Consider the following 27,090-nt stretch of genomic DNA (forward strand, 5'->3'; position numbering starts at 1 on the left):
GAGAGCAACGGATTGATAGCTTGTCTGACTTGGCTCGCTATCACTTTGCCTTTTAAGATGATCTGGCTCTTTTTATAACATTACTCCAATGCCTTTTATCTCCTGCTCTGAATGTAATTTTAGCCACAGCAAAGCAGGATTAAACTTTCACAACATGATACATTTATCTTTCTTTTCATATTTTCAGCCTGTCCCCCTCCCCTGGTTCAGTTTCCACCAAAAAAGAGGCAGAGATTAAGCTGAAACATGATCTGGGCCAGATCAGATCAGACTATGGGAGACCACTTCTTTCTCAGCAACCCCATCCCTGGCTTGCATGATCACACAGCAACAGCAGCCAAATCTTCTTCCAACCAATAGAATACAAGTATGAGGCAGAATTCAAGCCAAGCAGCAGACAGAATAGTACAAGTGTAGATCATCCTGGTTTAGAGAGAAACTTGCATCTGGGATTAGTTTACAAGGAGACTACCTTGCTGTATTTCTGAGTTTTCCAAGTACAATTTCACTATCATCTATGAGAACAGCCACAGTAGGGGAGGCTTGAGATTGAAAACAATCAAGAAAGATGAACGGTTAAGGCACCAGGCTGGAAATCAGGAGACTGTGACTTCTAGTCCCACCTTATAAAGTCAGTGGGATGACCTTGGGCCAGTCACTCTCTGTAAATTTAACCTACCACACAAGTTTGTTATTGTGAGCAAAATGGGAGGAGGAAGGAGTATTAAGTGTGTTACTAAAGGAACAAATGAAATCAGAGGAGAAAATATCAACTTACTGTATCTACTTGACATGCAACCCATTGCTTTCTCCTGCAGTAACACAATTTTTATTCATAGCTAGGGTGTCACAAAACAATAAATCCAATTCCTCACACATGTTTGACCCACAAGTGTGTGTACAAAAACCTCACTGTGCTGTAAGGTAGACAGAAGACTGACCAATTTAGCAGATTCTTCAAACCGGTCTTTCCTTCCTGCTCCATGCAAAATACTGTGTATAAATCTTAATCTGCAGGAGTCCCCCTCTAGTGGGGAAAAGTGGCACTGAAGTTTTTCACAGCTTTTACAAAGGGAATGAAAGATGTCAAGTTCTGAAAAAAAAGCTTTGGCTGTTGTAAAGACAAGGATTCTGCTTTTGATAGTTTTTTTAAAAAGTAAATCATATCACTACTATCTGCTATTTGTGCATCAGTAAATTGGCAGAATTTTTAAAAAAAAGTTATGAAAGGAATTCACAGTGGGACAGCAAATGGAGGTAACGGAGAATTAAAGGTTGTGGTGCTCTTTTTAAAACAATATCTTACTTCAGAACACATTTTTAGCTGCCTTGTATGAATTTTCCATACCTCAGCAGTCCATATCTGACAAAGACTATATGCTGTCTTGATTATCTCTGGGTGCTGAATCTTTTGAGCAGTCACTTTTCTTATAACAGAAAAACTTCAGTTAGCTTACTTTTTCATGGAAACTTCATCACATCTGAACTAAAGCTGTGCTTACACCAGATTCAGCAGAGTCAGTAAAATGTGGTTATGTCTAACTTGTTCAACTGATTCAAGCTATATTGGATAATTATGCTTCGAAGCGTATATTAAGCTAAATAACGTAACTTGGATAGTTTGGAGAAAGATGGCCCATCTACTGCTTCTGACATATCCTCTTCAGCTTTTCCTTCTTACAGGAAAGTGCCATGGTGATGAAGAGATTAACACTTGGAAAAACCACACTTACTTTAATTAGCCATGAAATATTTGTTCTGTCTATTTACTACCATTTGAATAGTAGGGTGATTGAGGAGGAGGGGAGCAAGTTTAAAGTAAAGGAAGCTAGATGGGGGCAGGATACCAAGAAGAAGCAAAAAAAAAAAAAAAAAGAAAAATCAAATTGAATGGATTAATAAAAGAATCTTCGAGGGGAAACAGAATCCTTAGGCAGAAAATACAGGTACCTGAAAAGAAGACATTGTGAGTTTCCTTTCTTCCAACTAGCTAAATAGGTGGCTGTGAATAATTTCTAGTTAGCAGATGGCAACACAATGCATTGGCCTCTGTGATGTCTGTAGTAGTTTCGTTAACAGTTCCTGGTCTGATGGACAGAAGTACATTGTACCCCTCTGGCTATGAATGTAAACAGCTCTGTGTGGCTACATGCAGAGATAGCTGGGTGAGAGAGAAAGTATCAGAAAGAACAATCCCATCTTAAATGGTTTCAATATTATTTTACTGAGGAAATGCAAAATTATACTAAATAAGTAAATAAATAAATAATAGTGAGAGAAGCAAAAGGGGAAAGGAGAGATCCTCATAATAATTACTAGCTATAAATATTTCATGTCAGCAGAATAAAGGTGATTATATTCCTGCTGGCACATTTTCTCTGTATTGTCTCACTACTGCCTTCAACTTTCTTTCCGTCTTTCTCTTCTAAAGTGCCTATGAAATAAATGTTAATTGAGTGCTCAGTAATATTTCAAAAGAGAAAATGGCCCTGTCTCAAGAGCACCCCAGTTTCAATTTGGGAAGACTGCTTTGTACTTTGCTCTTATAACACCAATGAGAGAGAGGGAATAAGCTTGGTGGTGAGAAACAGGAGCATTAAAGCTGGTGCAATTTCTTAGGCTGAGATGGAGATAAGAAATAAAAGGGAAGACTAAAGAAGAAAAGTGGGGGCAGGGAATTTTTAGGACACATTGATGCATATCTTTTCCTGAACTGGTAAGCAAGGATAGTAAGGACGAGGGAGTTGCATCCATTGTTTCTTCTAGGATCTGATACTTTTCTGCAACCCTTTTGAGAAGATCAGTTTTTGAACAATTGCAAAAATTTAAAGAAAAAAGACAAATAGAGTATCTAGGGAGTCACTGCAGAATTCCAGAGAAATCATTCACCCCCATTCCCACAATGCTTGAGATACAGGTATAATAGCAATAAAGGATCAATGAATCCTAACATAACTTTTATCACTGCTTTCAAGTGCATATATTGACTTTAAAGCAGTAACTTCTTTTCAGCAGCATCTGCACAAATTCCTAAACATTGAAATGGGGAATAACTAGTAACATCTCTTACAGTATTCAAGCAATCTTGAAACTCTGAATGGAGCAGAAAACTCCATTCAGCACCAAAACTCAGATTACGTGATATATGTTCAGAAAGCTCTGGTCTCCATTGCAATCAATACAGATATTATTTTTATTTAACTGCTTTGAGAACCAAATTGTCCAGCATTAAAAGGTGATTTACTGAACAGAATCAAAGAGCCAAAGGCAGGTGGAGACATTTGCTCACCAGCCAAAGAGTGATTGGAAGTGTAGGGTATCTTGCTTTATGCTGTTTCTTGTTTATATTCTATAAAAATTGGCAGGACAGAATTAATGGGAGGTGATTAAAGATACCCAAGAAGTAGAGTAGGTGGAGTGAGGGGTAAGAAAAAATAATAATTTCAAGGTTCTAAAAAACACCTGTTATGTGTTTGAACTTTACAAATGTGCTGAGGTAGGATGGAAAGACAACTCAAATAAATATGCAGTGAGTATTGGCAGAATGGAGAACTTTTTTCCATATGCTGATTTTAAGCCCTTAAAGCTTTTGGCTACACTTTTTTCTTCAACTAGATATTACTTTGTTTCACCTGGGAGATTTTACTTTAGTTAAGCAAATGATCCTCAAGATATTTTCAGAAAGAACAAAAAATCAGCTGCCCAAAAGACATAGAAAAAAACTTAACTGTTTAAGGTCATTATGTTCTGGTGTGAATGACATCTGTGTTCCAATATAAATTTTTCAATTGCCTAATTATAGAATAAAGGAAGGCCATTGACTTATCACTGGAAGGCAATATAATGAATTAAGCAATCCAGTCAATGATGGCATATCAACCACAATCAGCTAATCAAGTTACACAAAACCTGGGGAAAATGAAGCATATACAAGGTTTCCTTGGGTATGCATATGTGCACATAGGTGTATAATCAGTCTTCCTTCATAGAATGCTTTATATCCATGTATTGATCCCTGCCACCAAAGGAATCAACACCCCTCTATCCCTCTGTTCCTATCAATGTGCAAGCTTTCATGTGGTTTGGAAAGCTAAGCAAGGTCAACTTTGGTTACCATTTGGACGAAGGAACTATCAAGGACTGTAGGTTACACTGGGAAGTAAAAGATATATATATATTCCAGAAAAAGACAATGGCCATTCATGCACCATCTTGCCAACAAAACTACATGGATGTATCCATGTAAATCTCCAGGAATCAAGCTTAGTGGAAGGGGATTTTACTTTGCTTTTTACTCTCTGATGTAACCATCCATGCTTTCCCAAAAGATGAAGTTTTGTAACATTCACTGCAAAGGAAACAGACTGGGCAAAGTGACCAGAATTGAGTGCTCTCTATATTACGCACAGTATCGAGATAAGGCAGGTTTTCCGTGCCAGGCTGACCAGGAAGCCAATAATTTTGGATTCTATAGAAAATACATGCATCAGTGTTTGGGCCAACCTGCATAGTTCGGATTCATTTATGTCCCCAAAAGAAGCTTCTGGGTTAGGAAAACTACGTTTTCCTAAGAACAGAAAGGCTGGCATGTGAAAGCCCTTGAAAACTAGCCAAGCGCTCGTGCGCTCCTTCTCTCTGGGAACTTTCTTGTACCTGTTTGCTTCGCCTTTACAGTTCTCGCCACCTTTAGATGGAAAGCGGGCTCTGGCAAAGGCGCAGCCCTCTGGATTTAGGATAGAACAGCGGCGATCTGACAGCAAGCAACGCACCTGAAGAGCCCTCACCTGGGTCAGGTTGCTGGCTGCGGGGCGCGGAAAAAAGCCCTTTCTCCTGCAGCGGTAGAAAGCTGCCCGCAAACAGCGCCAATGCCAAGCGGGCGCATGTCCTAACGGTACTCAGAAATAACATTGGCTGGGGTAGACTCCCGACTGCCAACGGAGAGGATTAAATTCAATTCCATTCATTCATTCATACATTCATTCATCATCCGGAGCAGACTCGCAGAGCCAGCTCTAGACTGGCGCTACGCTCATCACACAATACAATCAGATTCAGAGGTCGAGGGGAGAAAGATCGGGGGACGAGCTTCACCCACCGCTATCCCTCCCGCGGCAGGCAGAGCAAACGGGAAGCAGGTTTCGGAGGAAGACACCAAACATGCCCGGGCTGGCCGAGCTTCGGGCTCCGGAGTCTTACCTCGGCTCGGAGAACGACTCTCTTGTTGAGCTCCTTTTTTTGGGGGGGGGAGGCACCCCGTCTCTTCCCCACTCCTCTTCCTCCTCAGCCTCGAAATTACGGAGCGGTAATCCACCCAGATCCCCAAATCATTGAAATCCTACGCCGCAAGTCCCCAGCGCCGCTGGCATCGATCGGTATTCCTAAAGTCGTTCAGCCGCTCCTGCCTGCCTTCAGTCCGTCATGCCTCCAGAAGCTGTTCCGTGTGCGCGGCTGCTGGTGCCGGGGCTGCCGGCGCTCTAGCTGGGGCTGGCGAAGGCTTTGCCCAGCCCGCTGTCTTTCGGACTCCTGCCTGGCATCGGCAGTTCCCAGAAGCCTTGCTTTGCTGGCTGCCGTTCCCGCGGGCTTTCCTTCCAGCGCCGCTTCCTCCGAGGATGTGGATGGGCTGGTTCCCCCCTCTCCCTCCCCTCCCACCCTTTCCCTCAGTCTGCCGCTCTCTGGCTCGCTCGCTGCCAGCGCCACAGCCGCTCTGCACTCCTTCCTCGGCTCTAGCCTGGCACGGCGCTCATCAGCCCCCCACCGGTGGGAGCAGCGGCGGCGGTAGCGCCAGCAGCCTGACGGCTAAAGCCGGCCTCCTTGGATCGCCGCGGTGTTCATTAACATACAGTCACAGTGGGTTAACCCTTCCCCAGCCAGCCCTTCGATCATGCCAGGCCTTTCCCAATTTGCTGCAGTCTCGCCTCTTTCCCCCCCCTTCTCTTCTCTGTCTCCCTCTCCCACTCCCGGCGACGTCAGAGCCAAGCGAAACCAAACGTGTGTGTGTGTGTGTGTGTGTGTGTGTGTATTGGAGGGACCGGGCGCAGGAGACCGTTTAAAAATAGGTCCCCGCCAGCAGTTGGGAGTCCCCGGAGGCTAAGAGAAAAGAGTCCTCTTCGCCCATCGATCGGCGGCGGCTACTTGACGGCGGCTGAGGCGGGGGGATAGGCGGGGGGATGGGGGGGTTGCGCCTTTGCTAGAAGGGGGGGGGAGAAGGAGGCAACCCCAACTCCAAGATAGCCCAAAGGCCGACCTATCGAGGCAGCCGAAGGGAGGAAAGGCCGAAAGGTAAAAGGGGCGGGTAACCTCCCGGCGCCCAACCTGCTCAGGTACACAGCTGGACCGCTCTCGAAGGGATGGGTCTTATTCGGCCAAAAGGAGGTCCCAGAGAGTAAAAAAAGGGGTGCGGAAAGAATCTCGCCGCCTCTTCCTGCAGCCTTGCGGTTTATTCGAGCGCTGACTTCTGATCCCCGGAGGATTTAAAATGGGAAACAAGCGCCTCAGACTTCCACTGCATCTTTCACCCGAGTAAGCGAGCGAGCGTGGGATCGCCGCCTTCTAAGGATACCCGCGGGAGTTTTGCCTGCTTCCTGCTTGTTGCGTGTTCCAATTAAAGTCTCCGGCGAGAGTTGCAATTATTTAACGGAGGGGTTAAAGTTTCTAATAGGGGAGGTTGTTGGGCATAGCCTTGACAATTTGTCATATCCTACCTACCTACAAGTTACTGTGAGGAGATTTTTTGAGATTGAGGTGCGCAGACCTCTGAGCCTGGGAAGGGAGGCGGAGACAATGTAGCAACCTCTCCTTCACTCTCAAAAGCAAAAAACAGCAATTTTCACTTGATCTCTCTGAAAATTCAGCGAATAAGGTGAGCAGGTGTCTGGGAGGAAGACAAGGAATTAAAGAAGTCAGCAGTACTCGATAAGTTAGAAAAGCACTGGGGGAAAATACCTTATAGCTCTGAAGGTATCGCTCATGGGAGATCTTTGTGGCAATCTAAAAAAAAACAGATTAGAAAAACGTGAACATTAAAATGCATGCAAGAATAAACCTCTTTGTTAGACAAACAAACATGATTTAGGGGATCCTTTGGCAAAGAAGCTGGGAAGCAAAAGAACATTAAAAAGTGATTAATCAATCTGCTCTACCAGTCAAAAGGATTTTCTGATTGCAGATGGTTCTTTGAATTTAGCAGCCAAAGGGAGAGGGAAAGTCAACAAATGAAATCCAGCAAAACTGGGCTGCATCCACCTCTTGATTGCATGTAGAGTCAGATAGCCCTGCTGTTTTGCAACATGAGCACCCAGTGGAGGCTAACCCTTTCATCCCCCTCTATTTCCCCAAGGAAAAAGTAAGGGTGCTGTGCAAACCCAGGCTTTTTTATGCTGCCTGCAGAAACTTGTGTTCAGCTAATTCTCTCCAGTCTTTTCTTCCGGTGCTGGATCTCTGTGACAATGGAGAAAAGAAAGAGAGTTAAGGCTGAAATTCCAGGCTCAAATATTTGCAGGCTCTTATCTTCTGATCATTACTACAGCAATGGCAACATTAGTGTTTGAATATTTATTGTGTTTCTGGGATGTCTGGCCAAGAAATCCAGGGAAATATCCAGTGAGGTTATCCCATCTTATACTTACAACAACCCAAGTCTCCTGGGTTCAAATCAAACAGTCTAGCTATTATCCCACCAGGCTGTTTTCAAAATTCTGGCACAGAATCAGTGTAAATTATATGCTCAGCCAGAAGCTTTGGGCTCAATTAGGAGGAGATTTAAGGACTAGTAAGCATTCAGTATAAATCTCAACACCCTATTATTTATTATAGCTAAAAAAAATAGCTTCAGCCCAGGGTCTCCTACAGCAAGCCACATGGCAGAATACTGCCTGGGTTAACACATAATGCTAAGTGATAGTATGTATAATCATGGTTAATTGAATAAGCCATAACTGGCTGGCTTTGCACACTAAGTCATAAACCATTTTTTAAAGAAACTACAGTGTTTGAGTTTACACAACATACAAAGCTAAAACCAAACAAATCACTGAAGCCAGCATGTTATGTATACTTTTGAAATACACAAACTATGCAGTATGGCCACACAAAGGATTTTCTACCCATAGCTTTTATTTTCCAAGGCAGCTTAAAGCACTGGAGTGAGCAGCAAGAAAACAGTCAGTTTCTAAAGAATTTAAAGGAATTTTTGTTTTAAGTTTTTCCAAAGTTGAACCAGCCTGTGGGAGTGAAGCAACTGTGTCATTCATTACCAATAGCATTATACAACTTCTGTGCAGAAGACAGAGACATTCCTACATGTGCTTTTTAACTTCTGCCTAAATAAGAGAAAAACTATTTCTCAGGCACAACATAACAAAGCTGGAAGGTATACTGAAGGAGATTTCAGTAAATAAATACTTATCAAGAAAACTTTTTATGTTCTAAACTTTTAGTGATAGATTCTTTATAACTATGGTAGGTGCAAAAATGAAACTTAGATTGAAAAGTATAGATAAAGAATGATCAATCTGCACAAAATCAAATAAGGCTTAATGCATTTAAACATATGTAGAGATTTTTATATGTCTTGAAAAGAATAAAAGAGAGTAGAACCAAAAGAAGGCCCAAGATGAAAGTTTTAGCAATACATTCCAATTTAAAAGTAAAATTCAACTAAGTTCAATGGAACAAACTCCTTAATAAGTATATCTAAAGATGTAATCCATGAGTAAATTTTATTGACTTCTGTGAGACACACTTCAAAACAGATTGCAGGATTACATTGTAGCATACTAACAGCAAGCTGTAAAGACCTGGGAGGAAGAACAAATGAAATTCTTTGGAGATTCATTTCCACAACTGGGGCTACCACTAAATACTGTACTACAGGTAGTCCTGGACTTACAACAGTTCATTTAATGATTGTTCAAAGTCACAACATCACTGACAAAAGCTACTTATGACCATTTTTCACATTTATGACTGTTGCAGCACCCCTGTGGTCACATGATCAAAATTCAGATGCTTGGTAACTGACTCATATTTATCATGGTTGCAATGTCCCAGGGTTATGTTATCCCCTTTTGCGATTTTCTGAAAAGCAAAGTCAATGGTGAAGCCAGATTCACCTAACAACCATGTTACTGACTTAACTGCTGTGGCAAGAAAGGTCATAAAATGGGGCAAAATTCACTTAACAAATGTCTCATTTAGCAACATAAAGTTGGGGCTCAATTGTCATAATAGCACTACCTCTATTTCCTTTTTGTTGCTTCTGGTTGCAGCAGATAAGTGTAGCATTCAGGCAGGCAAAAGTTCTCCTATGAATTAAACTGATTGATAAATGAGCAACGTATCTTAAACTTCCTCTAAATGAAAAAAGTGATATTATAAAAAGCCTTTAGAATCATGAGTAAGAATTAACAATTGTGAAATTATTATACTAGGAAAAAAACAATCAGGAAAGTCTTTAACTAAAGGCACAAATTTTTATTTAGTTAATGACTTGTGCATATCAAATCTCTCCCTAAAAACAGTCAGAATCACTGTGGCATAAGTGATGGTATAATGTTGTCTATAAGCAGCTACATAACATTCTTAATATTTAAGCAGCTCAGCATATCATGGCCTGAAGAAACCTGTGTAATGTTTTTTTCTTGGACACACCCAAGATTCATTTCCAGGCCAACTGTTGATAAAAATCATTCTTGTGTGAGCAAAACATCTTTCTTTCCTTGCCTTAAAGATAAAAGGCCCCTCAAATTGAACTCAGTTTTTAATGATTAAACTTATGCCTCTTTCCTGGCAATAATAAATTGTAGAATAAGTTTTCATTTTTCTGGTTATTACTTTCTTTCAGAATTTTTTTTCAACTTCACTGCCTAACTTCAACACTGGAATGCCATATATTGGTGGTTTTTCATCCAAATTCTTATATGAATCAGCAGATCTAAGTTCAGATGTCACTTGCTGAGACCTATAACAAAGTAAGTGCAAAAGTATCACACTCCACTTTTGAGAATTTTTCCACTTTTCTCTCCTTTGAAATAATTTGTAAAGCAAATTCTGTGTCATCACACAGAATGAGAATTGGCAGAAAAAAAATGGGGTGGAAGGGATCTAGGAGGTCTTCTAGACCAACCCCCTGCTCAGTCAAGAGACCCTATGCCATTCTGGGCAAATGGCTGTTCAGTCTCTTAAAAATACCACCAGTGATGAAGCACCCACAACTTCTGGAGGCAAATTGTTCCACTGATTAATTATTCTTGTCAAATTTCTCCTTATTTCTAGGTTGGCTCTCTCCTTGATTAGTTTCCATCCACCCACTGCTTCTTGTCCTGCCTTCAGGTGCTTTGGAGAATATGATGTGAATCATTAGGCTTTAAAGTTATTTCTCCTTGATTGACGGGATTTGTGGATTGAATCTTCTCTCTGTTGGTGTCAAGAGGTTCCTTGGTTCTTCTATCTGTTTACTGTCTATTACTACATTAGTAGTAATAGAATAGAGCAAAGTTATGAGAAAAACCTAAGACTATTTTTAAGATTCCTTCTCTGATCATCAGATCTCATTGTTTTCTTTCCCCTTGCAGGCTTTTTAATTATGGGAAGAACCAGGATTAAAATATACAGCATTTCTTCTGCTGGAAGATACCAGAGTAGGGCTTTGATACATCAGCCATGATATCCTTCTATGCCAGCAAGCAGTTTGGAGGTATTCTTTTGTGCTGATTCTGCTCTTTCCTTCATGGGTAGTTCCAGTTGTAGTGAGAGAGGAGAATCAGGTGGCATCTTCTCTGTAGGGTGCCACAGGGCTTGCTCCTCTCCCTTTGCTTTTTATATCTATTAATATCTATGTACATTTGTACATCTATGTACATCTATCAGTTCAAGGTGCAGTATCACCAACATGCCAGTGACTATCAACTGTACATAACTACCACAAGATGAATAAGAGATTCTATCAAAATCTCATTCCAGTATATGGAAGCTACAAAATCTAAGCAAGATGGAGTTATTTTCTATTGCCGTTTTCTTTCATACCCTGCATTACCTCTTGATGGTCCCTGTGTCATCGTTTTGGGGTTGGAGGTATTGTTTTGTGCTTGTTCTGTTCCTAGGCCAGGTCACTTCATGACTGGAATTTTGTTGACATACTGTTGGCTGCAGTGACAGTATCTTGAAAGTCTGTATTTTCCCTTTCCTCCCTCTCTATACCCCAAGGAGTTAAAGTGGAGTCAGTTTGAGTTTCTTGCCCCTGTTTTTTTTTCTGCTTTCTGGACTTAAAACATGTTTTTGCAACTATTGTTGCATAGTTTTTTCTGTCTTTGTGGCTCTCCACACGCTGAAGACCTGGGGGTACTCTTGGATTTATAACTTAAGAGGTAAAGAGATGCTGTAACTGGGGAGGAAGGGGGGTGTAGTTCCAGCTGGTGTTTCAGTTGCATAATGTTTAAAACTTACAAGAAATAATTCATGCTTTCACTATCACTTTTCTGGATCACTATAATGCCTTCTCTCATTGGGCTATTTTGAAAATATCTACAAATTACATTAATCTAGAATGCAGTGGTCCAGTTATTAGTGGGTACATGGTTCCAGTGCTCCAGTCCCTATATTGACTAGAGCTTAGAAGCTATATTGGCTTTTGAGTAGAGTTAGGTTAAGGCTATATATTGCTGGATTCTGATTTAGCTCCAAGGCTGCTCTCTCCACCCAGTACCCGCCCATTCAACAGTCAGCCTCCCAAGTAGACCAGACAGGAAACACAACCAGATGAGTTAATTCTACTTTATTAAAGACTACATTAACTGAATGTTGCAAGTCTGAATATGCATATGTCTTGCCTTTTCTTTTTACCATCTGATAATTTGAGACAAATCCTTTCTAAGTTTCTTTCTCTGCCTGCTAGTCAGTTGTGGGTTCCTCCACTTTTTATCTGATTGTTCGCTAGCCAGCATCCTTTCTCTCAAATCTTCTAAGATCATTCTCACATTGCATTATACCAACACATAGGTCCTGGGAAAATTTGCTAATAGTTCTTCACTTTGGGAAGAACTATTAGCAATAGGCTTATGAGTATGCTTTCTCTGTTGCAATACCTGTTCTTCAAAATATCCTTCTTGAAATATTCAGTCAGCTCCCACTCTTTTACTCTACAGACATTATTGAGAGCAGAGCTATTGAGGACAATTTTTTGAATTATAAATATTGATATATTGGTTTTATTCTCAAGGTTTTTTTTTTAAAAAAATAAGCTATAATATGGAATTTTAATGGTTTTTTTATTTCTCATTTTTATCTAACCAAAAATATTTTGGACCATGGACATTTTAACGTAATTTGAAGGAAGCACGGCATGCCAATAATCTTCTGTTTGTGATGGGAAATGATTGCATAAATAAATAACTTGTGTTTAAAAGTTAATTGTTCCAAAAATGGCTTGATATCTGCTTGTTTTCTCAATAAACCGCTGCCGTTTTACCAGTAGTGCAAAGATTCAAAGGAATGCTATGACTTTTTCTCCAAGCAATGCAACCTCTGTTCTATCAGCCAGTGACCAGGTTGCTATTCTCTCTGCCATTTTCTGCCCAGGTCTGGCTACACAGACTTCTCCCTGTGCCTCTTTTGACTCTTCCCATCAGCTTCTGGAAGTGGTAGAAAAGGTATTTGCATCTGCATAATATATGCTGGAAGCCTCTTCAGCTATGTGAGTGGTTGGATAAAGCCTTAGAATGAAACAAAGAACCTTAAAAGGCAAATCAAATCAATGGCCAAAGAGGCCTCCCTGAGCTGAAGTTCAGTTGCCTTGCAGCTCTTCTTTATTTCCCTGGGCAGGTCCCTTAAGAATGATTCCCTGACATTTTCAATTTTAAGAAAACTGCATACTTAACAAATTTATCTTTCAAGCATCCACTGTAATAATATTTTCTTTAAGAACACACACACACACACACTCACACACACACATACACATACACACAAAATATGTTTATGTATATGTATATGTTTATGTGTTTGTGTGTGTATGCTCTCTGTCTCATTTGTGTGTGTGTGTGTTTGTGTGTGTGTGTGTGTGTGTATTTTATTGCCAGTGCAGAATGTGGTATAAATCTCTAGATTTTTTTTAAATGGATTATAAAATTAATAGAGTACATTGCTATCAATGTCTATTAATCATAACAGCCAAAAATAGAATATCAATTTTTAGCATATATTGCATATACTGTAAATATGTGCAGGCCATTGCTAACATCAGCATTCTCTGCTGCTATCTTGACTCTTAAAAAAGTCTCCATAACAACAATCATACACATATTTATGGTATGATTACACATACATGATATTTAATAGGTGTATATGAAGTTTTAAACCCCATTTCAAAGTCAAAAGAATATTTTTCTTAGGATATAACCGTTTTAGGGCAGGGCTTTTCAACCTTTTCACCCATTGTACCACTTTTAGGATATGGCAACATCCGAGTACAACCAGTTGCCTAGCAAGGTGTCAAAAACCTGATGACCAAAAATAAATAAATAAATAAATAAATAAATGAAAAAAGTGATAAAGTACAGGTAGTCCTCGACTTACAACAGTTCGCTTAGTGACTCTTAGAAGTTACAATGGCACTGAATAAAGTGCCCCCCATGGCACAGCCGAGCAAGACACCTGCCTGCCACCCGGCGGCGCTCTTCCTCCTTTCCGAGGTTTTCATTTTTGTGAGCATTTCTGTTGACGATTGGCAGCAGGGGTGGGGTGAGGGGTGTTTGGTTTTTATTCTCCCTGTCTGCTGGGTGGTTGCAGCAGGTTTTGGACACTTCACATGACCCTGGGACACTGTGACCATCATAAGTATGAATCAGTTGCCAAGCATCTGAATGTAAATCACAAGACATTAGAGATGCTGCAACATTCCAGTTGATTGGTGGTTCTTCATGGCTCAGCAGAAGCACCAGGATCAGTGCCAAGCTCCAGCTGGAACCTGGCACTGATCCTGGCACTTCCACTGAACCCTGACAGCCCCAAAGAAGCGCCGATCAGTTGAAAAGTGGCACTGATCCTGGTGCTTCTGCTGAGCCCTGACAGCCCTGTAGCTCCAGCCATCTCTCGCTCAGGCTTGTGCGGTGCTGCCACCAGTTCACCTCATTCCCCTTCCCCACTACCACTTTTCTTGGATGGTTGCGTACCACCTGCCAGGTGCCAATGTGCCATAGGTGGTACCCGTACCACTGTTTTAGGGTATTGAAAAAACATACATTTTAATAAAGTGATAGTCTTATTGCAACTTCAGTGACATGATTCAATTTCTATATAAACACACTAAGTTTAAAATAGTCAAATAAGTTATAGTCTAGGATCTTTTTACAATAGCTGAAGTCTCCTGGGTTCAATTCCCATCCAGTTATTATAGCAAAATGGCAATTTTGAGCATCTTAATTTGTATTTCTTTTGTACATTAAGTGTTAGAATAGAGCATTAAATGTCTCAGGTTTGCTTTGCCCTTAAAACTTTCTTAGTGCCAATACTCCCCCCCCCATTATACAAACAAACATGACTTTAAGGTAAGAAAAAAAAAATCCTGAGCTTTGCCTCCTCCAGGGATAAAGTGATAGCTTTGTATCTTAGACATACCTTCTGGGTATATCAAAGCAAAAACAAACAAACCAAGTCTAAACATTGGGTTGGTTAGATATGCAGCATGATGAAGGTTTCTAATCTTGTTTACTTTCTGAGAATGTCTCTCCTATTTTTAATATGTAGTTCCAACTGATTACACTCAGGGAAAGTGGCAAAGAAAAAAAATAAATCATCCTGGTGAACATCACAGAATATATGAGTTGGATCTTCAGGAAATGTCCTGAAATCTCTTAAATAGTTTACATACAAATGTGCCTTTATATTCTACTGAGTGAAAACCTCTCAAGCTACAAAAAGAAAATGGGTGATGGTTAGGAAGCACCCTTATACTTTGCAGGAAAGGAATTACATGGGAAGAAAAATGCAGCAGGAGCAGCAGCAGCTGAAAGGAGCTCTTGACTGGACCAAAATGTATCTGTAAGGAGATTATACAAATTATTCACACATGCCTGGACACACATATATTGATGAAATGAGACATAGCTAGCAATGGAGGTCAACAGTACAAATAAATCTAGGATTCTGCTTTTGGCTTTTTCAAATACCCAGAGAAAAAGGAAAGGTTATATTTTCCCCCAAATCCTTGAGAGGAATGAAGGATGAAGAGTTCCACTTAGATCACATTATTCTCCTTCTACTTTCAGTTAAGGGATAATAGCTATTATAGCTTAACCCAGTAGCCCTTAGAATCCCAGAATTTCATACTCCAGAAATCTGAAGAATTATCCCACAATAAGACTAGAGTTTTTTGGATGTTTAACTGCAATTTCCTTTCTTGTTTTATGCTCTTTTTAAATTAAACTTTAATTCTAAAATTAGATATGTGCAGTGGTGGAATTCAAATATATGAACAACTGGTTCTCTGTGTGGATGGTGCTTCCAGAAGTCCATTCTGGGCCTGGGCAACAAAAAAATAGCTACCAAAGTGGTGCAAACCAGCTGAATCCCACCACTGGATATGTGTCTGGATACAGCAGTCATTGCTTTATGAGTGTGCTGCCCACAGTTTTCTTTATTTGTTGGACTACAGTAAATTATGTCCAAAGCCATGATGATGATGGAAATAGCTCCTATTTTAATAAAAATATGTATGAGATTCAGCAAGTGTACAATACAGCAATTCATTCATTCATTTATTTGTGCAATTTATATAGTCACCCATCTCACAAACACATGACTCTGGGTGGTTTACAACAAAGATAAAACAATGCATAAATATTTAATGCAATTAGTATCACATAATTAAACATATTGAAACTGTGAAACCAAACTGAAAAAAAGACACAACAAGTAATATGTCTTAATGTATTTGGGAAAGCCTACATGCTCTCTCCCCATTTGAAGTGGGACAGATGGCTATGGCTTGGGCAGCATGCATGTCATAGTACAGCCTTTTCAAAATAAGATTAAAATAATATCATGTATTCATGCAGGGATTATTTCTTTAGGTCTAAAAGAGTCAAAGGCCAGTGAAAAATTGAGCAGCTTGCTGAATAAGCAGCCTGTCTCTTTATCAGTGTGCTACATTGTCTGAGATTACGACCTGCTTATTGTTTCTAGACGGAATTAAAGGGTACTTTTACACTTATGAAGGATGGCAGCAACAATTCAGACTGAATTAATCCAATATAACCTCACCTGATAACCGACCCTTGCTCCATTATGATCAGCTGAAAGGCAATATGTTTACCTGGATACAGATCCTACTGCATAGGTAGCTTTCCGAAGCAGCCAGTAACTTTGTAAGAACATTTGTATGAACAAATAAAATCCTTTCTCCATTATTTGTAAAAAAGACAGGTCACATAGAAGGATTCTCTAGGAACGGGAAATCAATATTTTTAAAGACCGTAAAGGGAACAAAAATGTCTTGTATGTGCAAAAAATGTAAAGTTTAACCATACAAAAACAAAAGTTTATTATTTATTTATTTATTTATTTATCACTGATGATGTTACCTAGTTAGAATAATGAAACATTTGTAAGAAAATAAGCAAGCTCAGAGAGCACCAATGACCCCTCATTTATTTATTTGCTTGCTCATTTATTTATCAAACTTGTATACCTCCCATCTTGCCAAAGGCTACCCTAGACATTGAAAACAATACAGAATAAAACATTGAAACAATAAAGATCTATAATTTAAAAATTCCATTAAAAGTAACTTAGCAGCTGCAGAGGGAGGAACCAAAGTGTGCGCAGAGAGGAGACGGGGTATTCTCCACTCCATTAGTCACCTCCAATGTATTTTACCCCTATTAGGGCCCAAGGCTATTTGGCATACCATGCCTTCAGACTCTTTTAGACGGCCAAAAGAGTGGCAATGGATCAGACCTTGGGGTGGGGGCAAGATGCTTCAGAGGGTGGGACCAAAACAGAAAAGTCCCTACATCTGGACCTCACCAGCTGAAATTAATTGATGGGGTTCGCAGCATGCCCCTTCTGCCAGCATCAGTAGTAAACCCATCAGAGTCCACCGGTTGCTCAGATAGGCTTTACAAGTGATGACCAACACCTTGAATTGGACCTGGAAGCAAACTGACAGCCAGTGCAGCTTGCAGAATAGCTGTGTAACATAGGCCATCCAAGGAGCCCTAAGAACTGCCCAAGCAGCTGCTTTCTGCAGTAACTGAATCTAAAGTATATATTAAACAAACAATAAATGTGCACATGTATGGTATACATGTTTATAAATACTGTAATCATTTGAATGCTGGTATCTGCTCCTGTGGGACAGATCTGACAATCATTGCTGAATAAACCTTTCTCTTTATCTGTTGGCCTTTTCTGTTCCTCACATGGAGAATCACTATTCTATCACATATTGGTATGTGTTGAAGGAAAACATTTATAAGTTTCTGGTTTTATAATAAACATGGTAATTTCAAGCAGATAGGATTCTCTAGGGTTGCCTTATTGCAAATATCAAAAATATTCTAGCACTATGCAAAGGATAACTAGTTTTGGAGGAACATGATTCCAGATGGATTGCTGAACATGCAAACAATCAAAACAAAATGACAAAAACTGCTTTCCAGAACTCCAGAGATTCATCTGATATTAATAAATCTCTCATCTAGAAAAGCACAAAGAATGCAAACTATGACAAAAGAACAGCCATATGTGCAGGAGACACTGAGGTTATTAGGCAACCAAACGTGAGGAAAACTGCAATAGAAAACTATTTTCTCTTTCATTATCATTTTTTTTGACAACTAAATGATCACACCTATATCAGAGATTAGGTGCTATTGACTACAGTGTCTAAATTCAAGTTCAGTTCTGAAATGATTTGCAGATGAAGTTATTGCTCTGGGGGCGTTATTCTGCCTATTCTTTCATTTGTGGTGATGGCATTAAATAAAGATGTATTTGTTATGCTCAAATCTGATTTTCTTGGAGGAAAGTAAGTTTTTTGGGGGAAAGTAAGTTTAGGGTAATTTGATTCCCTATAGTGGTAGGTTGCATGCCTATAATAACAGAAAGAATAAATATATGATGAATGAAATCTATAACAGCATTAAACTATTTTAAAAAGACATTCCACCTTACCAAAAGGAAAAAAAAACCTCCCTCCCTCCCTCTCTCTCTCTCTCTCTCTCTCTCTCTCTCTGTGTGTGTGTGTGTGTTTGTGTGTGTGCGTTTGTGTGCGTTGTGTCTATAGATTGAGGAGAGAATCCCCAAAAATATTTAAGTAAAAATTCTCAGATCCTCTACCAGACTATTTTACTTAAACTGTAATAGTTAAATTGATGTATCATTGAGAAGAGGAGAACAAAGTCTAAATTCAACTTGAGGCAGCAGCTACTGCTGCTAAAGATTATTTTGTATTGGATTAGAGAGTTAGAGGATTCTGGTGTTTTGTTTGCTGTTAATGTGAAATGGAACATAGGATGGAATTCCAGGACAGCCACTTGAAAGCTGCAGTGAGGATCATTTTTTGTGGTATTTGATAGTGTTCCTAAAAAGTTACCTTCTCGAGTGCTGAATGTTTCTAAAAAGCCACTGCTGTTGAAAACAACAGTGGCTCCCATTTTTTTTTAGGATACTTTTCTTAAGTGCAGGCAATATTGACTCATTCATTTATATTAAGCCTTTAAATATAATTTGGGAGAAAGGATAAAACAAAAGGAAGCAAAACAGCCAATCTCTGTCTCTCCCTGCCTGCCTGCCTGCCTGCCTGCCTCCTTCTTTTATTTTATAAAAAGTAAAGGTTTTTCTGTCAGTCTTGTCTGACTCTAGGGGACTGTGCCGATCTCCCTTCCTTGGCCAAGGGAGCCAGCATTGTTCAAAGATGATTTCCATGGTCATGTGGCCAGCATGGCTATATGCCAAAGGTGCATGGAATGCTATTACTTTCCCACTAAAATGGTACCTATTCATCTGCTTGCATTTGCATGCTTTCGAACTGCTAGGTGGGTACAAGCTGAAGCAAATAATGGGAGCTCATCCCAAACCCAGGCTGTCACCTCTCCAACAGACAACTCAACATCTTTAACCACTGAGCCATTGGGCCCCCTTTAATTTATATAGAAATGTGTAAATATAGTTCTTTAGATTGAAAATTATTTTTATTACCTATAAAGCCATGTATGTACTGAAATGGCACATATGTTTGTATTTCTATTATATTTACAATGGATAATACCCATAATTTAGTTAAAGTCTCTGTAGCTCCTGTGAACATCTGTAAACAATTGTCTACTGTACATGACCAATTCAGTTAACTTATGGTCATGCAAACAGTTTGTTTTCTCTTCTTTCTTTGCTGTAATTTGTTTACATATGTGTTGCTTTACCTGGTAATTGACTGACATAAATATTATCTAAAAAAATCAAAACTATGGATAATAGTAACTGAAATGTAGAAATTTTATAAGTGTATGTAATAATTATTTTACTGCTCTGTTGTTGATGTGTTTGAGATTAAATTTCAAATGACTTACAAAAAGATAGGATGCTCATTAAACAGAACTATAGATCTATGAAAATATGCTTTTTCCTGTTTAAAAGAAGGGAACACAGGTTCCCTTTATGATTTTTTTAACAGTCAATACTTTATTCAATAATTCTCTAATATATAACCACAAAGTATTTATTGCCATGTATTCTGGGACAAAGGCTAGATCTATGAGACAGCAGAACAGAGTTACTGCTAGGAGGTTCAGAGTACAGGTAATGGGGATGCTTCATATAGCAACTAATTAAATTATGCAATTTGTTTTCTACAGGATGTAGTGAAGTACATTAACTTAGACGGCTTTCTGAGGAGCAATCAAATTCATTATGTGTACTATCCACTACTACTATGATCAGATTGCCTCTGAATTCCAATTCTTGGAAAACTGCAAGCTGAAATACCTTGGATCCCTGTGGACAGAAAGATCCCTTATAACCAAGACATCATTGAGCCCTGGAAATAATCTGTTTTCAGTGCCCTTCATTCCTAAATCTGAACACATTTTTATCTGTTATTACCTTTTGGAATGCCTTGTCATCATGGGCATCTTCATAGGGCCCCTTGGGAATAGAAAGTCACATGCAAAATTACATAACCATGAAAACAACGTGAATTATGCTCTTGCATTAGATTTGCTGATACAAATATGTATTTAGATGATTACATGGTCATACAGGTGTTGGCATAGTCATGTCATTGTGGTTTCTGCTGTCTATTAAAGAAGCTCTAATTTTGCCTTAGGCATGAATGCTGACTAGTGACTTTGGACCAGTCATTTTTAATTAATCCAATCTACTTTTCAGGGTTGTTGTGGGGAAAATATAAGGGGGCAACATTGTGTATGCTACCTTGAATTGCACAAAATAAAGGTGGGACAGAAGCTGAGTTAATAAATGTGGGAATTACAAGAACAACAACAGCAAAGAGCCAAAAGCAAGCTCTCAAAGAAAAGACATTTGTATCCAGCAGAACAGAGCATTTTAAAGATGTTGTCTACATCTTATGCTGAAGTACACTCCATTTCAAACCAACTGAAACATCTGCATTGGTTAAGCATCATATACCACTAATGCAGTTGCTCCTTACACAGCAAGTTATCCAAGGCAGGGTTAGAGCATCACCATAATTTCTTTTCTTGCTTGACTGTCTGCATCCTGTCTATTATTTACTGATTGCAAATTGCTTCTTTTCTGAGTACACTGGACAGCTGAGTAAGAGGCTTCTAAGAAAGCAGCTTGACAGCTGATTTTACAACCATTTCGTGTTATGAGCAGGATGCAGATGGGTTAAGCTTCCATGGTCTTCAATACACTGTATTTGCTTGTATGAAAAGCAATGAATATGCAATTTGTGTAACCAGTTCTCAGGCTTATTTGACATCCAGGACACAGTTTGGGAACAAACATGTTTTCACCTGAATTTATGTAATTAGGGGTGATCACCTATCATTCAAGACAGTGCTAGTAGTTATGGAAAAAGGATGTACCTTTGGATACAAACTCTCTTTCAGAACTTGCTTTTATTGCTTGTTCTAGTCTGTACAGTTGGGACATATGAAGAGAAACTGTTAGAATTGGTTTCATATTGATGGCAAATATAATTCAGATATGCTTGTTAGCCACACATTCATATATTTTCAAATGGTTTGTGATTATGTGAGCCATCAAATAGATGGTTGATATATTTAGCTGATATATTAGGTGATGATGTTACCTAGTTTGGGTAATGAAATGCAAGACATGTATATGTGTATGTGTATGTGTATATATAAAGCTTGTATGTGAGAGGAAAAGTTTCCATAACAAAACAATGTCTTCCTTTCCTCCTGATGGATGCATGGATCAGGCTTTTCACTTGAGGTCACTTGAATGGGAAGGGAAGGAACTTAGAATGGAGGTGTCTGCCCACTTGTTTTTTCCATTGGGATGAAATTGGGAAACATTTGAGTTTTATTTCTCTGAGCTCCCAACTATTTATTTTCTTGTTTATTCAATAAATGAAACAGATTTATATAACCATCCAATTCACACACAGGTGATTAGAATTTGGTGCTATTTAGACTGTTTTCAGAGGTAGCATGCTAAATATGTCCAGAATCCTGATCCACTTTATCAATTTCTTTCCAACATTCCATTGGGTTGGAAATAATAAAATTGTTTAACCCATCATCTCTGTCACTGGGAATTTCAACAGAGATGCTGCTGGATGTATATTTCACATTGACTGCCATTTTTCCCCCTCCGAGACTTAAGAGAATGGGGCTGATTCAAGCAACATACTGACTCCTAAACTGAGGTTAATGAAGCATCATTTTTATGTTCACATAATATGCAGTGGCCCATATAGTATTATAGGTAATAAATGCTAGGGCTAGTTCAAATGTGGTGCTAAGGCAATGTCAGGGTTCCTGCAGCACTCTGAACCACAAAGTGCCAAAATCCATTTTAGTCTCCTCTAGCATATAGTACAAAACACATCTTCCTGAGTCATTTTTCTCTCAATGATTTTGAATAATTCTGATGTACAATTTCCTTACCTTAAAAAAAAGATCTGTAAGAGAATATGTTCCACACTGTCTCTATGTATCTGGAAGCAGGGTGTCAGAAGAGCATTTAGAGCTTCTTCAGGGGAGATAATAGAGAATATATTGTAGCTTGGGAAGTACAGATGCTTATTTTTATCGTCACCAAAATAACCAATGTAGCATTGGCTCCCCAGTAGATTTATTTACTACAAGATACCACAGAGTACCTAAAGAATTACCTGTGTGGCACTCAGTCACCTTCAGACAACCTCTACCTGAGGTTCTTTTCAAATGTGATACATTACTTACGATATTTTGTGCTCAAACAGGCATTGTTATGGTTTATTTGGCTTGCTGTAATTTTGAAATCATATGCAAATTTTCAAAAACATTTTCTGAGTTTCTGTTTGAAGAAAAAAATGAATTGCTGTTGTTAATGAATCCATATTATTCTCTACTGATTATAGACTAAACCTTTCACTGCATTTAGCTTACTGTTTAAATGTGGCATTATAATTTTTGAAAACTATTTTAGAATAAAAGGACATCTACATTTTAAAAATGCTAAATATTATAGTTACTATTTTAAGCAGAGTCAAAGTGAGTAAACTGAACTACCACAATTTGCCTTTGGATGTAATAATACCATTGTTTTTCCTCCTGATATTTTCTCTAAATTGATTAAATGATCTATTCTGTCTTATAAATAGGAGAAATGTATTTCCTGCATTGTCCACGAATGTGTCTGCTGAGAATGTCTGGTTTATTTGGAAATAGAGAAAATAGCACCATCTATAGGGCCCTTAGTATACAAGACATTTACAGCGTGGACTACAACAGAAAGCTCTGCTCAGAGGCACTGGTAGCACTTCAAAGTAATATTCAGGGAAGCTAATAATTATTTAACTGTAATTACTACTATAGGAGAATCACAGGCAATTACTTTAAAAATTATTTCCACTCAGTTACTGCCTTCAACGAAAAATGGAAATATTAAGCATGAAAGTGTACATATATAAATACCGAGCAAATGACTGTTAAAAAATAGCTTTTACTTTATATTTTCCCTCATTACGCCCCCACCCATTTTTAAGCTGTTTTTCATTCAGTCTGCTCTGCCTGTATTTTTTATTTGAAAGGAAATAAATATTTATTTTGCTTTGCAGTGTGCTACTTTTCCACTATAGATGACTATTATCCCACTACTGTGTAGTAAGTAAATATGAGAAAGAGGAGCCAATTCCTAACATATTAAGGAAGAATACAGAAAATGGAGGAGCCAAAATTAGCTGGGGAATGTATTAGAAAAAGAAATAGGTAAGTGGTTTAAGCAATGAATATAATACTGTATATAACATAATTTGTAAACAGACCGAGTTAAGGCTAAAGACCTGTAAGTTCAGAATCGGAATAGAGCTGGAAGGGATCTTGGAAGTCTTCTAGTTCAACCTCCTTCTGAAGCAGGAGACCTTATACCAAGTGGCTCTCCGGTCTCTTCTTAAAAACCTCCAGTGATGAAGCACCCACAACCTCTGAAAGTAAGTTGTTCAACTGGTGAATTGTTCTCACTGTTAGGAAGTTTCTCCTTAAATCCAGGTTGCTTCTCTCCTTGATTAGTTTCCATCCATTGTTTCTTGTCTTGCCTTCTGGTGCTTTGGAAAATAAATTGACCCCCTCTTCTTTGTGGTAGACATGCTATCATGTCTCCCCTAGTCCTTCTTTTTTCTAGACTGGCCATAGCCAATTCCTGCAACTGTGCTTCATATGTTTTAGTCTTCAGGCCCTTAATCATCTTAGTTGCTCTTCTCTGCATTTTGTTTTTCAAAATCTCAACATCTTTTTTGTAATGTGATGATCAAAACTGGATGCAATATTGCAGGTATGGTCTTACTAAGGTTTCATATTGGTGTCAAAAATCTGAACCATATTTCAGCTTTGGAAATTCTCGGGCATACAGTAATTAGAACTTACATCAGAAAGCTAAATCCTTTACAGACCTAGCAACACAGGTATCTGCAAGTGGAGTCAAAATCTGCAAGATGGCTAGTGTGGTATTGCAATCCAAGCAGTGCCCATTTTGTACATTCATGCACAGCCTACACATATACAAAACAGGTGGGGTTTGGATTGTGATGCTAAGATGTATATCTTTTCACAGATCTGGACCCACTCCTATGGACCCTGTCACGTAGCACAGCAAGATTTTTTTCCACTCTAGACTTTTTTATTTTTAGCAGTCACATTTGACAACCTGATTGGAAGAAATTCTCTATTTAGAATTGCTCCAAAACTGAATGTAGAATGAAAAATCTAGATATATGTGTTTATTTTTCTCACAACATAGAGACAGAGCAATAGAGCAACATTTTACCACTTTTGCCTTTTGTTGCTGTAGTAGATAAGGATGACTGTCATTTTGCTGCCAAAGTAAATAGAAGAATAGGGAATCTGTGAGTTCTCTACTAGATGGCACAAGAAAAAGAAAGCAGGAGATCTTGAGTTTGAGTGTGTGCAAAAGATAGTTAAAATGGTTGAATGCCATTAATATAAGAACATGAGTAATTTTGCATGCTATGTTCATTGAAAAGCATGATGAAACCAATAGGCATTTCTTTTCATTATGTATGTCCAGATGATTCTACCAGATTATAGGGAATGTCTTGGCAAGTCTAGGCCCATGCAGTTATTCTAAAGTTGATATGAGATTCATGTAACTATGTTTTCAGAATATAGAACATAGAATAAAAGAATTGGTAGTGACCTTGGAGGTTTTCTAGTCTGACCCCCTTTCCAAGTAGGACACCCTATGCCATTGCAGACAAATAGCTATCCAATCTCTTCTTATAAAAACCTCCAATGCTGGAACATTTCTAAAAGCAATTTGTTCAGTGTCAGGAAATTTCTCCTTAGTTCTAGGTTGCATCTCTCTTCGATACAGTAAGTTTACATCCATTACTTCTTTTCTTGACCTCAGGTGCCTTAGAGAATAGGTTGTTCGCCTCTTCTTTGTGACAGTCTCTCAAATATTACAAGATTGCTATCCTGTCACCCCTAGTCCTTCTCTTTGCTAGAGTAGACATACTAGTTGCTGCAACTGTTCATCATATGTTTTTGCCTTCAGATACCTAAACATCTTTGTTGTTCTTCTCTGCACTCTTTCTAGAGTCTCAACATTTTTTTTAATCAGGGTGACCAGAACTGTGCATAATATTTCAACTGTGTTCTCACCAGTGCAGTATATAGCAGTACTTCATTTGATCTTGATGCTATTCGTCTGTTGATACAGTCTAGGATTGCATTGACTTTTTTGGCAGTTGCAGCACACCACTGGCTCATACTTAAGTGGTTGCCCACTAGGACACCTAGATCTCACTCATAGTTACTGATGTTTAGCCAAGTACTATCTTTTCTATACCTGTGTGTTTGGTTTTTCTTGCCTAATTGTAAAACCTTACTTTTCTTGAGGGGACAATTGCAGAGAAGGGCAAAAAGAAAGAGAAAGCTTTCTTTTTAGACAACACTAATCAAAATTTAGCCTCCAGAGTCCTTATTATCTTGTGATAGAGTTTGAATATAGTTTGAAAATAGCTGGCTAAAGTTGTGAAACCAATATATTTTCCTCACTACTAAAAGTTATATTCCTCCAAATCTTGTAGATGGTTGCATATTCTTACTACCTGACAATGAAGAATCTGCCAGTAGATTTGGGCAGATTCAGTTGCATCATTTTATATATTTTACTAGTGAACACTTTTTATTTTAAAGGCAAATATCTACTTCTCTATAATCCCAAGAGGATATTTACTAGCGATGAATAGTACCTAGCTTATGGTCTTACTGAAGATGAACATGGCTAGAGACTGCCTAAAGTCCTACGATACATGATTGATACATAGATGTTCCTATGCTGGAAATAAATCATATATACTTGACATCAAATGAACAACTATGGATTGAGCACAAATTCTCCCTCCTCCTCAAATTTAAAGCTATTTTTAAAATCTATATTGAAAATTTGGTTCAGTGCTATGGCTGGCAGAGTGCTTAAATTGTTTAAAACAGGCATCAGTTGTCAATGAGGGCATGAACAAAATGACATTTTCATGAATATCAAATAATTCTTAACCAAAGTGTATTTTATGATATTAGCTGGTATATTTTCTGATTACTGATATTAGTGGCATGGAATAGGTGAAAGATCATAACAAATAACTATGGCCTATGTAGAACATTCATGGATCTAAAAACATGGCTCCATGGCCAAATTAATCTCTAAATTAAAAAAGAGTATCTTGCTTCAGTGTACCATGTGATCGATTCTCCTAAATATCTTTATGGATTGGAATTCTTCATGCTTTATACAAATCAGAAGACACTGGTTTTTCTGCTAAATTGCAAAAGGAGGTGAATGAATTCCAGTGAGATGCCAGAGACTTCTGATGAGATATAACCTTTATGATGAATATCATCCAGTCATAGTTTCTGTAGTATATTCTTTCTCAAACACCAATTAAAACTGATTTAGATTCAGTTTAACTTTTAGAAGAGGTAGTAACCTAATAAAAATACTGTATGCTTCAAAGCCTATTTATGACTGGTTTTTTTTTAATATTCTGCACCAGACCTTCAGGCAATGTTGAACCTTAGACAAAATGGTTAGCCATTAAATGCAGGCAGCATGCCTACCATATTTCACCCATTCTTTGAAGACAGGATGACTTACACTATCACAGGAACTAATACTTTATGTTAACAGAATTGTTATTCCAGCTGAGATAAAGATGTACTGGAAATACTTAATGGGAGCTATTTCAACACCACTTTGTGGTCACAGTTGAATACGAATATAATTCTTGATAAAAGATAAATAACTTCTTAACAGAAAGAACCACTTATGGCTACATCAACTCAAGACAAGTTGTAAAAAAAGAACTGGAATGATATTTGTGAACTTGGCAATCATAAGTACTAAGTTATCTTTATTATTTTT

At 38.6% G+C, this 27,090-nt stretch overlaps 1 protein-coding gene across 1 annotated transcript in view; it reads right to left on the reverse strand.

Annotated features, from left to right (window-relative positions):
- LOC120316178 (plexin-A2-like) overlaps window positions 1-5,615 on the reverse strand; it is a 55,487-nt gene extending 49,872 nt beyond the window's left edge. Inside the window, exon 1 of the mRNA XM_039361466.1 lies at window positions 5,197-5,615. The gene's annotated coding sequence lies outside the window, so the exon portion shown is untranslated. The remainder of the gene's footprint in view (window positions 1-5,196) is intronic.
- Window positions 5,616-27,090: the final 21,475 nt, after the last annotated feature.

Source organism: Crotalus tigris, unplaced genomic scaffold, assembly GCF_016545835.1.
Source record: "Crotalus tigris isolate CLP2741 ecotype Arizona unplaced genomic scaffold, ASM1654583v1 scf7180000019275.859293, whole genome shotgun sequence".
Lineage (NCBI taxonomy): Eukaryota > Metazoa > Chordata > Lepidosauria > Squamata > Viperidae > Crotalus > Crotalus tigris.